Below are 13,308 nucleotides of genomic sequence, written 5' to 3' on the forward strand. Positions count from 1 at the left end.
ACGGGGGGTGGGCACCCCTAATCCCTGCATTGCTCGAGGGTAAACTCTATAAGATACTCGGTAAATGTATTTCATTGTAGCAGCCTAAATGGACAAAGACACCTGGCAAAGGAGTTTGGGTTGGATTCTGTAGGTAGTGAAAGCAACTGAATTTTTAAAAAGAGTGACCCATGCTGTGTTTCAGGAAAGGAACTAGAACCATTTTCTTTCTTTCTTTTTCTTTCTTTCTTTCTTTCTTTCTTTCTTTCTTTCTTTCTTTCTTTCTTTCTTTCTTTCTTTCTTTCTTTCTTTCCTCCTTTCTTCCTTCCTTTCTTTCTTTCTTTCTTTTGTTTTGTTTTGTTTTGCTTTTTAGGGCATGTGTGGCATAGGGAAGTTCCCAGGCTAGGAGTCTAATATGAGTTCCAGCTGCTGGTCTATGCCACAGCCACAGCAACATGGGATCTGAGCCTGTCTGTGACCTACACCACAGCTCACGGCAATGCCAGATCCTAACCCCCTGAGGGAGGCCAGAGATCGAACCCGCATCCTCGTGGGTATTAGTCAGATTTGTTTCCACTGTGCCATGACAGGAACTCCCTGGAACCATTTTCTGAAGAGGATGAGCTAAAAAGGGGAGAGGTAGGAGGCTGGATAGATTATCTCTGTTAGAGTGATTCTTACAGGTGATACATCTTTATTTGAGATTTTATAATACAGTTAGGCCCTGTTATAAAAACCTGTTCAGGATAAAAGTGGGACAAGAGGGTCAAAGAGTCTGGGACAAAGCCAGATGAACATTCTCTAACAGTGATAGTGCATGAGTTCTGGAAACCTTTTGCAATTGCATGTTTGAAATTTTCAGTCGGGCCATTAACTACAAAAGAATTTTGCAGCAATGGCCACTGAGCATAAGATGTACTGTTTCCAAGTGTGCGGAGGATATCGTTGGGGATGTGAAATACTGAGATCCAGTTCGTGAATAACACTTCTCTGCCAGGCATTCAACCGAGAGTCCTGAGCTGACTGAGCACCGGGACAAGAAGTAGCAACCGAAAACTTACTTCAATTAGTGTCTGTTTACTTCTTTTTGGTTTTGGCCTACTGAAGTCTGATTATCCTAGGGAAATTGAGGCAATGATTGCATGAGTCTGCAAGCAGGTAATAAAAGCTAGAACTAATAGCTGTGTTTGTATTAAGGAGGGTATAGTCTGGAAGAAATCTCATAGGATAATATTGATCAGACATAATAACTAACTGCATCTGATGGCACCGAGGAGAGAAATTGATATTTCCCAGAATAACTCATAGTTTGAAATTTTTTTTTTTTTTTTTTTTTGTCTTTTTAGAGTCACACAAGCAGCACATGGAGATTCTCAGGCTAGGGGTCTAATTGGAGCTGTTGCTGCTGGCTTACACCAGAGCCACAGCAATGCCAGATCTGAGCTATGTCTGTGATCTATACCATAGTTCATGGCAACGCCGGATCCTTAACCCACTGAGCAAGGCCAGGGATCGAACCTGCAACCTCCTGGTTCCTAGTCGGATTCGTTTCCACTGTGCCAAGACAGGAATTCCTGGAGTTTGAATTTTGAAAGAGCAGAATAATTTGACTTTCGGACATATTGCATTTGAGGTGCCTTTTCAACTGGGGCATGTGAATGCAAAAATCTAGCAGGCCAAGACTGGAATGTATAGACTTTCAAGCTATTTGCCTGTGGGTGAAAGATAAAGCCAAAGTAATGGATGAGATATCAGGGATCCACACTGGAAGAAAATACAGGTAGAGGCTTTGAATAGCTGTTCCCAGGCTTCCGTGGAAAGAAGTGGAGACACAGGACTGGTCAGAGATATAAGAGGAAAACCAGGACACAAAAGCCAGTGGACAGAGGAGCAAGTAATGTGGTTAAGTCTGGAAAGAGATGGATGGATGAGAATACATAAGAATGGGGTTAAAGTGGAGGAAGCTCAAGGCAGATGGATTTGATTTCAGGGAAGTGAAAGGCTAGCTTATCTTAGGAAAGGGGAAAGGAATTGTGGAGAATAGAGTGTTTGATTCCAAACCATGAGGACTACAAAAGGGAGTAAATAAAGCTGAGCAAAAGGACTGCTAATCCCAGTGAGAATTTAGTTGATGAAAAAAAAGTACGAGAAAAAACTATATTTTCTCATGTTTCCACTAATACTTTGCAGCTGTTTAAATCACATTTTCTATTGCAAGTGACAGAAATCTCCATTCAGAAGAAGAAAAAAGAAAATTTATTGGCTTACATGACAGGAAAGTCTAAAGAGTATATTGACTTATGGCATAGCTAAATTCAGGGCCTCAAGCAATGTCTTCAAAATGATGTTTTTCTCTATTGTTTGGCTCTGCTTTCCTAGGTAGACACTGGCAGCTCCAAGAATCCAGTCTACCTGCTTAGGCAAGCCCACAAGAAAAGAGCATTTCTCTCTCAATTTTCCAACCAAACCCTAGTATAAACTATAGATGGCCCAACTTGGGTAATGTGACCACTGCTGGACTAATCACTGGGGCCGAGAGGGTGGGATAGTTTGATTGCCGGGGTCTGAGTCATACCCCTGAAGCCATGAATTACATAAAGCTAAAGTGGGAAAGGGGTGGTTTTGAAAGGAATGCTGGTCAGGCAAAATAACCAAGTCTACTACAGACTGAGAATATGAGTGAAGAAAGTAGATGGTAGGATCAGTATCTGTCAGGTTAAGTTATATACAATAACAACCCTCTAATTTTCTCTCTCCCCTCTCCCCTCTATCTTTTTTGGCTGTGCCTGCAGCTTGCAGAAATTCCTGGGCCAGGGATCAAACCACTCTACAGCAGTGACAATGCCAGATCCTTAACCCTCAGAGCCACCAGGGAACTCCTCACAGCTCTCTAATCTCAAATGCTTAAAACAACAAAGATTTATTTCTTCTATCATTACATGTCCATTGTAGGTTGGTTGGGGCCGCTTTCCTAACTCATTGTGTGTTGTTGGTCGTGAAGGTAAAAGGAAAGAGAATATGGCAAAGGAAGCATTATCTCTTAAAGCTTCTGCCTGAAATTGAGACTCTTCATGATTTCTCACATTTCATTGGCCAGGGCAGAGAGTGTGGTAAGAGTCTACCAATTACCTGGAGGGAGAGAATTGGAAGTTTTATAGATAGTCCTAATAATGACCCTAGGGACTAACCAAGTTTGGAATATTGGTAGAGAGAAGATGACAGAGAAAACAAGACATGAAAGAATCTAAAATATTTGGAATGTCTTAGATCAGTGGGGAAGCAAATGATGCAAGAAAACAAAAACAACAACAAAAAAACCAACAGAGAGGCTGTGGGGAAAGGTAGATATTAAGCAATTTCGAGACCAAAGGGAGAAGGAAAATCTAGTTTGGTTGCAGCAAAAAAGTGGTAGAAAGCAAAGGGTCTATTTTTATTTATTTATTTATTGCTTTTTAGGGCCTTACCTGCCTGCATATGGAGGTTCCTTGGCTAGGGGTCGAATCAGAGCTATAGCCGCCAGCCTACACCACAGCCAGAGTGATGCCAGATCTGAGCTGCATCTGTGACCTACACCACAGCTCATGGCAATGCTGGATCCTTAACCCACTGAGTGAGACCAGGGATAGAACTTGCAACCTCATGGTTCCTAGTTGGATTCGTTTCTGTTGTGCCACAACAGGAACTCGATAGGGTCTATTTTTATATCTCATTTCATAGCTGGTCACAGAAAAGTTCATTGTTGGGATTGACTGAAGTGAAGCTGAGCCAGGCTACTTGGATTAGCGAGGATAAACACCCAGCTGTTGCTACTGGGAGACTGTCCAGTCAAGCAGGCAGAGCATAGTAATCAGGAAATAAGTGAACAGAGAAAATTCAGGGTCTGAGTGAACAGTTCAGCCTCAGGATGGATGTGGCTGCTGGAATCTAGGCACAAGTAATGTTCAGAGTTGAGATGATGAAAAGAGGCAGGTTTTAGGTGCCAGGGAAGTGTGCCACAGATGAAGCCCCAGCCTTGGACTGAAGGTTTAGAGGAGAGAATTTAGGACCCATGGAGGCCTATGGGGACAGAAGGCTGTCACAGTCCTTAAACACAAGGAAGCAAGATGAAAACCATTTTAATTCCTTTGTAAATTCTTGATATCAGGTTGAAGCCCAGTTTTTAGAACTGAAAAATAAGGTAAGAGTTCAACTGTAAGAATGTCTATTTCTTTTGAGCTTTCCAAATGGTGATGTAGAGCATCTCAAAGCCTTCTGATCATGGAAGAACAGGGAAGAATCAAATAATGGGTCAAGCATTACTTGACCCAGCTGGCAAGGAGAGGAGGCAAATGAAGGTTAAGGAATGATGTTGGTCCTAATAGGAATTGTGAGGTCAGATTGGAAAATGTGTACACGGCTGCTAAGGTTGATAGTGGTGGATAGGGTAGAAAGAAAGACTAAAATCCTGAAATGTTCATGGAAAGTGGAGAGTATCTTGAATTTCTGTAGATAATAAGAGGGAAGTTGGGTGAAGGGATGTATAAGTGAATGCATCGGGCTTCCTTCCAAAACATGTGTGGTATTGAGAGGAGTGGTGGAGAAAAAGTAGGGAAGTAGCAATGAAATAAAATGTACCAGTGCTTCCTTACCCTGTGAGCAGTACAATAATAGGATGGGAAGTGGCCTGTGTTGGAGATGACAGTGGTATTGGTGGAAAACCAAATTTTAATTCTAGTGAGTCATGAACTATATTTAAGACAAACTCTCTTCAAGGATCTAGGGGAGCTTGTTGGCCCTAGCTTGTGAGTTCCTAATGCCCAAAAGGAGATCCTAGTTAAAGGCCAGGCGTGGGAGATGTGAGAATGGATGGAACCAAGGTATGAAATGATGGAGCTGCAGAGAGACCATGTGGTTGTATAATTACATAGATGAATGGTTACAGAATTGTATATGCCCTAATATCCTCTTTTGCCTCTTTTCATGGGCACAGCTATTGTCTTTATACTTTAGTTTTAAAAGCAAAAAAAAAATTTAATGGTATTTTCCTGTTAGTGACTTATCTAGGCCAAATTATAAAGTAGGTCATGTATGTGAATGGATTAGGACAGAATAGTGGTCCCCCACATTCTAATTCCTGGAGCCTTTGGATATGTCACCTTCCACAGCAAAAGGGACTTTGTAGATGTGATTAAGGTTAGGACCTTGAGATTGGGAGATTACCCTGGATTATCTGGGAGAGTACAACACAATCACAAGGGTCCTTATAAAACAGAATAGGAGAGTCAGAGTCAGAGGGGATGTGTTGACAGCAGAAGACAGTGATGCGGGCCATGAGTCAAGGACTGCAGTTAACCTCTAGAAGCTGAAAAGGACAAGACTCAGTTTTGGACTTCTGACCTTTAGAAGTGTAAAAGAATAAGTCTGTGTTGTTTTAAGCCATTAGTTTTGTGATACTTTGTTATTGCAGGAATAGAAAATTAATACACTGGAGCTCTCCTATGCCACAGAGGGTTAAAGATCCAGTGTTGTCACTGCAGCAGCTTGGGTCACTGCTATGGTGTGGATTCAATCCATAGCCCAGGAACTTTTGCATGCCACAGGTGTGGCAAAAGAAAGAAAGGAAGGAAGGGAGGGAGTGAAGGAAGAAAAGGAATGAGGGAGGGAAGCAAGGAAGGAAAGAAGGAAGGAAGGGAGAAAACTAATTCACCACTTAAAGATACAATTAGGGGGAATCCAGACTCTGAAATCCCAATGTCAGGAAAAAGCAAGAAAACAAGGGCTGGAGGTAGGTGGCAAAATCTTGAGGGATTATCATTATCTTTTCTTCATCTTTAACATTTTGTTTTGATGTAGCTTAATGTGGGATCTCAGTTCAAAGACCAGGAATTGAACCCTGGCCACAGTGATGAAAGCACTGAGTTCTAACCAGTAGACTTCCAGAAAACTCCCCTCATCTTGAAAATTTAATAGAAGTAGTAGGCAAATATTTTCAGAAAGGAATGCAATGACTCGGGAGTTCCCCTCGTGGCTCAGTGGTTAAGGAACCCGGCTAGTATCCAGGAGCACACAGGTTCGATCCCTGCCCTTGCTCAGTGGGTTAAGGATCCGGTGTTGCCCTGAGCTGTGGTGTAGGTCACAGACATGGCTCGGATCTGGCATTGCTGTGGCCAGCAGCTACAGCTGTGATTGGACCCCTAGTCTGGGAACCTCCATATGCCGTGGGTGCGGCCCTAAAAAGCAAAAAAAAAAAAAAAGAAAAAAGAAATGCAATGACTCTGGCTAATACACAGATTCCAGGGTGTTTTGAAGTTATTGTTGTCATCTACAAGGAAAATCAGAAATTCTCTGAAAGATTCAAAGAGTCATAAATGACAAGAGATAGAGGATCAAAGAAAAGAAATATTGCATTTTTGAAATACTATTCCATGTATGTATTTTTTTTTTTTTTTGTCTTTTGTCTTTTGTTGTTGTTGTTGTTGCTATTTCTTTGGGCCACTCCCGCGGCATATGGAGGTTCCCAGGATAGGGGTCCAATCGGAGCTGTAGCTACTGGCCTACGCCAGAGCCACAGCAACGTGGGATCCGAGCCGCGTCTGCAACCTACACCACAGCTCACGGCAACGCCGGATCGTTAACCCACTGAGCAAGGGCAGGGACCGAACCCGCAACCTCATGGTTCCTGGTCGGATTCATTAACCACTGCGCCACGACGGGAACTCCCATGTATGTATTTTTTACAAAATATTCTGTACAGTTTATGAGAAAATGAATTCTTAGGAAAACAAAAAAATAGTGACAATAAATTCTCATAAACTCTAAGAAAGAGTATTTTTTTTAACATTTATTGAAAGCTCCATACTTTTCTATGTTATTATGCTATAGTTATTCTCTAAGTCTTCTGACTCAGCTTATTTTATTTTTTTAAAAAAGCTAATTGTTAGAGTTGACTTCATTAATATAGACAAGTCCTCCTCGCCTCTCTCCCTTGCCTTGCCCTCCCCAAATCTCTTTTTATGGTCATAAGAAGGAGGCTGTGATTTAATTCAGACATTTGAAAATATATATGAGGCATTATTTTCAGAGGACTAATTGGGTTTTCCTTAATGGATTTTTTTTTCCCCTTGAGTAACAAATACACATTATTACAAACTCCATACACAGAGAACTTTTTGAAGGGGATTTTCATTTGGCATTAGTTCTGTTAGCCTTTAAGAGCTGGTGACCACACAGCAAACAAGGCAAGCTCAGAGCTGAAAAGTTGCAGCCAGGGGTATGAGACTAGTTTGAAAGGTGGGAACAGGTACGGAGTCCAGGAAGCCTGGTGGGGTGGGCTCTTTGAGAGTTCAGCTGTGCCTAGCTAGCCAGGGCACAGGCAGAGTCATGGGAAGGCAGAGTCGGGGAGCCAGTCAGAATCTGGAGTGAACCAGAGGAGACAGAGTTCAGCCAGAGCCTGGCAAGATCAACTGGATCTCCAGCAGTGGAGCTTGATCAGGGCAGAGTGGCTGGGTCCTGGGCAGCTGCTGTTCCCTGCCTGGTTGGTTTTGAGCAGTATTCCTGATATAAATGGAAAAAGGATGATCAGGGCCATTCAAATACATATTGGAGAATTTAGCAAAGGACTATATTCTCTGAGAAAACAAACAAAACAACCACAAAACCCCAGGTACCTCTGGGTTGGATATTTTAACAAAAGTAGCAATCCACCTTTCTATGCCTAATACTAAAGACACAAATTATCTAAAAAAAGTATTGATGTGTTAATATTGATGTTAACGTAAAAAAATTTTGAACTTGTATAATCGATATTCCTAAATATGCAGATAGACATACAAGATATTTAGAATACAAGATAAAACTATCATTTAAGGAGTTCCCGTCGTGGCTCAGTGGATAATGAATCCGACTAGAAACCATGAGGTTGCGAGTCCGATCCCTGGTCTTGCTCAGTGGGTTAAGGATCTGGTGTTGCCGTGAACTGTGGCGTAGGTCACAGATGTGGCTTGGATCTGGCGTTGCTGTGGCTGTGGCATAGCCTGGCAGCTACAGCTCCGATTGGACCCCTAGCTTGGGAATCTCCATATGCCACAGGAGGGGCCCTAGAAATGACAAAAAGACAAAAACAAAACAAAACAAAACTATCATTTAATCTATATGAAAAGTTTAATCTATATAAACAGCAGAGCATTAGAAATGATTGAAATGTCAGTCAATAGACAATTACTCAAAGAAATTATAGAATATCCCTACAGTGCAATTTGAAGGATTTCTTCTTTTGTAAAATTCCAGGTAATAAATAGTTAGGGCTGTGGGCTATAGTGTCTCTTTTGCAGCTATTCAGTCTGTAATTGTGGCACAAAAACATCCATAGAAAATACAGAAACAAAAAGACATGGAGTGTTCTAGTAAAACTTTATTTTTAAGAATAGGTGGGTGGGAGTTCCCGTAGTGGCACAGTGGTTAATGAATCTGACTAGGAACCATGAGGTTGCAGGTTCGATCCCTGGCCTTGCTCAGTGGGTTAAGGATCCGGCGTTGCCGTGAGCTGTGGTGTAGGTCGCAGACGCGGCTCGGATCCTGAGTTGCCGTGGCTCTGGCATAGGCCGGTGGCTACAGCTCTGATTCAACCCCTAGCCTGGGAACCTCCATATGCCATGGGAGTGGCCCTAGAAAAGGCAAAAAAAACAGACCAAAAAAAAAAAAAATAATAGGTGGGTGGCCTGCATGTCATAGTTTGCTGACCCTTGTTCTAACCAATAATTTCTTTAAATTATGTGTACGTCTATATGTAATATTGTGGAAACCTACCCAAATATTTATATTAAGTGCAAAATGTATCTTTCACAACAGAATGTGTAACTTATCTAGTATGTTTTTTCTTTATTAAATATTATATATATGTCAAATTATATAAAGTTGGGTAACTATATAATTACACTAAAATATTGCAATTATATCTATGTCTTTATATAGATAAGGAGATAGTATAAGCAAAGGAAAAAGCATGAAATAATATGCACCAAAGTATTAACCTGGAGATTAAAACCTCAATTTAGGATTGTAAAATAATTTTCCTAGTGTTAAATTTTAAATATGTTGGAATTCCCATTATAGCTCAACAGGTTAAGAACCTGACTAGTATCCATGATGATATAGATTCAATCTCTGGTCTTGCTCATTGGGTTAAGGATGTGGCATTGCCAAAAACTGCGGCATAGTTTACAGATATGGCTCAGATATGATATTGCTGTGACTGTGGTGTAGGCTGGCAGCTGCAGCTGCAGCTCCAATTCGACCCCTAGCTCAGGAACTTCCATATTCCTCAAGCAAGTATGGGCCTAAAAAAAAATTTTTTTTTAATTTTAAATGTGTTTTCAGGAGTTCCTCCTATGGCACAATGGGATTGGTGGTATCTCTGCAGGATGGCCAAAAAAGAAACAAAAATGTGTTTTTAAAAAAGCAATAATGTTTAAAACAAATTTATAACATAAAACATTTGAAAACATTTAAAATTTAACACACAGAAAATAATTTTACAATCCTAAATTTTAAAATGTACACATAGGAGTTTTTGTTGCAGCTCAGCAGGTTAAGAACTTGTATCTGTAAGGATGAGGTTCAATCCCTGGCCTCACAGGTATCCAGCATTGCTACAAGCTGTGGCATGGGTCTCAGATGCAGCTCAGATCTGGTGTTACCATGGCTATGGCATAGGTTTGCAGCTGCAGCTCTGATTCAACATAAAAAAGAAAAAAAAATTATACATGAAGTTCTCTTGTGGTGTAGCAAGTTCAGAATCTAGCATTGTCACTGCAGTGGATCACTGCTCTGGCAAGGGTGCAACCTCTGGCAGGAGAACTTCCACATGTTGTGGGCATGGCCAACAACAACAATACACATAGCTCTGCTAGTTATGTACAACCATTTTTATTTTTCTGTGTTCCTATTCAATCCTTATCTGTACCATATGTTTGTCAAGGTATATATATTTTCCTGATTTCCCTTGCCTTATCCCTATTGTACCCTCAGGGTTGTCAGTTTACAATAAACACAGCTCAGTAAATATTAGTTAATAGTTGTGATTATGATCATAGTGCTAGTGACACGAAGTAGAACAATTTTTGCTAAAGTTTTTAAAATAAGGCTTCAAACTAGCAATTGCAATCAAAACTCTTACTGTAAAATATTACTCAAGAACATTTCAGAGGGGATATTGTGTTGAATCCTTCAAAATCTCTTTGTTCATGCATTTCAGGCGATAAATACCAAAAAAATTCTGGGAGCACTGCTGTCTTGGTTCTTACTATAGCCTGGCTGGCACAGTGGGAATCCCTTGGATGCTCCTAACAGCTGACAGAAAAATTATGAAGTGATCAAAGTTTCAGCTTGTAAATCATTCTGCTTGCTTTTGTCACCCAGTCTAGAGCCCCAAAAACATACTTGTGGATTTGGTGCAATACCAATGGTACAAGAAGTAAAATCAGAGGCTTTTTAATCCTTGTGAGTTTATCAAAGTCTGACAGTTGATGACCAAGACGAGTTATCTTAGAGTAGCATAATGTGATTCTATATAAGCTGTATGAGGTAATAGGAAGGCTAGGAAAGAGAGGCTGGACTCAAAAATCATACTTCATATTATCGATGATGTATAATAGGTAATTATGACGTGATTTAATATTCAAATTCTTCAGTGATTGGGTGTTTCCATCTGGATTATGGGCACTTTTTGATGTTTCTATCAGATATCAACAAACATAATGGTAAGTTGATTTATTTATTTTGTCTTTTTAGGGCTACATCCACAGCATATGGAAGTTCCCAGGCTAGGGGTTCAATCAGAGCCACATATCCAACCTATGCCACAGCCACAGCAATGGCAGATCTGAGTCATGTCTGCAACCTAAATCACAGCTTGGGGCAAGGCTGGATCCTTAACCCATTGAGCAAGGCCAGGGATTGAACCTGCATCCTCATGGATATTAGTTGGGTTCCTAACCCACTAAGCCACAATGGGAACTCTGACAAACATAATGGTAAGTTTAAATATAATCTCTCCTTACAATAGAAATTGACAGAACATTGTAAATCAAATATAATAGAAAAAAATCTTAAAAAATTAAGTAGGAGTTCCCGTCGTGGCGCAGTGGTTAACGAATCCGACTAGGAACCATGAGGTTGTGGGTTCGATCCCTGCCCTTGCTCAGTGGGTTAACGATCCGGCGTTGCTGTGAGCTGTGGTGTAGGTTGCAGACGCGGCTCGGATCCTGCATTGCTGTGGCTCTGGCATAGGCCGGTGGCTACAGCTCTGATTCAACCCTTAGCCTGGGAACCTCCATATGCCACGGGAGCAGCCCAAAGAAATAGCAAAAAGACAACAACAAAAAAAAAAAAAAAAAAAAAAAAAATTAAGTAAATAAATAAATAAATGCAGGCTCTCTTGTAGTCAGTTTAGGTAGAGCTGGAAGATGGCTGTTATTCAAATCATCTGCAAATATGGCTTTATAATTAATAATTCCTGTTTCTTAAAAAGTTTTGATATCCTCCCCCTACTCCCCCCAAAAGAACGAAACACCTTCGCCCACCTACCGACAAAATAAGACAAACCTTATATCCTTTTCCCTGGCTAGAGATACAGAGCACACTGTAATTAAAATGTAAGTACCACCTATTAGGTATGCCAAAATGCCTTCTCTTTTGTTTGCAACTGTCTTATTCATATGCCAGAGTGAAGACAAAAGACTTCAAGTGGAAGGATTGCACAACTACCACCCACATCTTCTCAAGCTTTGATGGAAGTCTAAGTGAACATTTGGGATCCATTCTGCAAGTAGCAACTGGAATGTGTTAGCAGCCCTTTTCACCAAACATGGGCATGGTTATTGTCCCTGAGTGGAACCAGAACTCATTTCTCCTTGTATTCCTGGTGCCTGGCCTGGAGAAGGTATTCCATAAGTTAGTTCAAATGTTGTATTAAATTAGATCAAAGGTTCACCTTGCTTTTGTCATCCAGAGGTTAGAGCCCCCAGAATGTACTCCTGGGTCTGGTACGCCACCAATGGTACAATCAATAAAACCAGGGCTCTACCTAAACAGCTGATGAATGAATGGAACATCTTTTTTTTTTTTTTTTTTTTTTTTTTTTTTTTTTGCTTTTTAGGGCCGCACTTGGAGCATATGGAGGCTCCCAGGCTAGGGGTCCAATTGGAGCTGCAGCTGCTGGCCTATGCCACAGCCATAGCAACTCGAGATCTGAGCTATGTCTGGGACCTACACCATAGCTCACAGCGAAGCTGGATCCTTAACCCACTGAGCGAAGCCAGGGATCAAATACTCAACCTCATGGTTTCTAGTCAGATTCGTTTCCAATGTGCCACAACAGGAACTCCGGAATGGAACATCTTTTATAAAAACTTTGTCTTGATAGAGGTTTGATAGGCTTCTATGTTGTTAGGGTTTGGATGAAAATTCCAAATACATTAGTGTGGGAAGGAAATGTAAATTGTACAACTTCTGTAATTTGTCAGTGACCATTGAAATAAATCCATATACCTTTAGACTCAACAGTTTCCCTTCGGAGAATTCATCCTGCATAAAAACTCTCTCACAAGTGCTCACAGGGAAGGATAGTCACTATAGTATTTATACTAGCAAAAACTAGAAATAACCTAAATGTCCATGTGTAGAGAACTGGTGAAATAAAGTACGGTGTATACACAGAATGGAATTTTGTCTGATGTTGAAAATGAATAAGATAGAATTAGACAAACTAACATGAAATGATCTTCAAGATATTATAGTTTGGTGGGAGAAGATAAGTACAAAACAGTGTGTTCAGAATGCTATTGCTTATGTAAATAAACAAAATATAGTGAGGGGAAGGGATACAAATATATGCTTTTACTTGAAAAGACAATCTCTGGAAGGTTACAAAAGAAACTGTTAACAATGGTTCAGACTGGCTGGATTTGCTTTTCACTCTTTTGTATTGTTTCTGTTTCTAACCATGTTGTTACTATCTATTTTTTTTTTTTTTTTTTTTTTTTTTTTTTTTTTTTTTTTTTTTTCGCTCCTGCATATGGATTCCAGTAGGTCCATCGACTGTACCACCCCTACGCCAAGCCACACAACCATCAGCCGCGTCTGCACTACACCACTCACCAACCGATCGTTAACCACTGGCAACAGGACCAACCCACCTCATTCCTAGTCGATTCGTTAACCACTGCCACGACGAATCTTTTTTTTTTTTTTTTTTTTTTTTGTCTTAAATTTTTTAAAATAAAAATATTTAAGGAATTTCTGTTGTGGCTCAGCAGGTTAAGGATCTGGTGCTGCCTTGAGCTATGTGTGGTG

The sequence above is a fragment of the Sus scrofa genome, chromosome 13 (genome assembly GCF_000003025.6).
Source record: "Sus scrofa isolate TJ Tabasco breed Duroc chromosome 13, Sscrofa11.1, whole genome shotgun sequence".
In the NCBI taxonomy this organism is placed as follows: Eukaryota; Metazoa; Chordata; class Mammalia; order Artiodactyla; family Suidae; genus Sus; species Sus scrofa.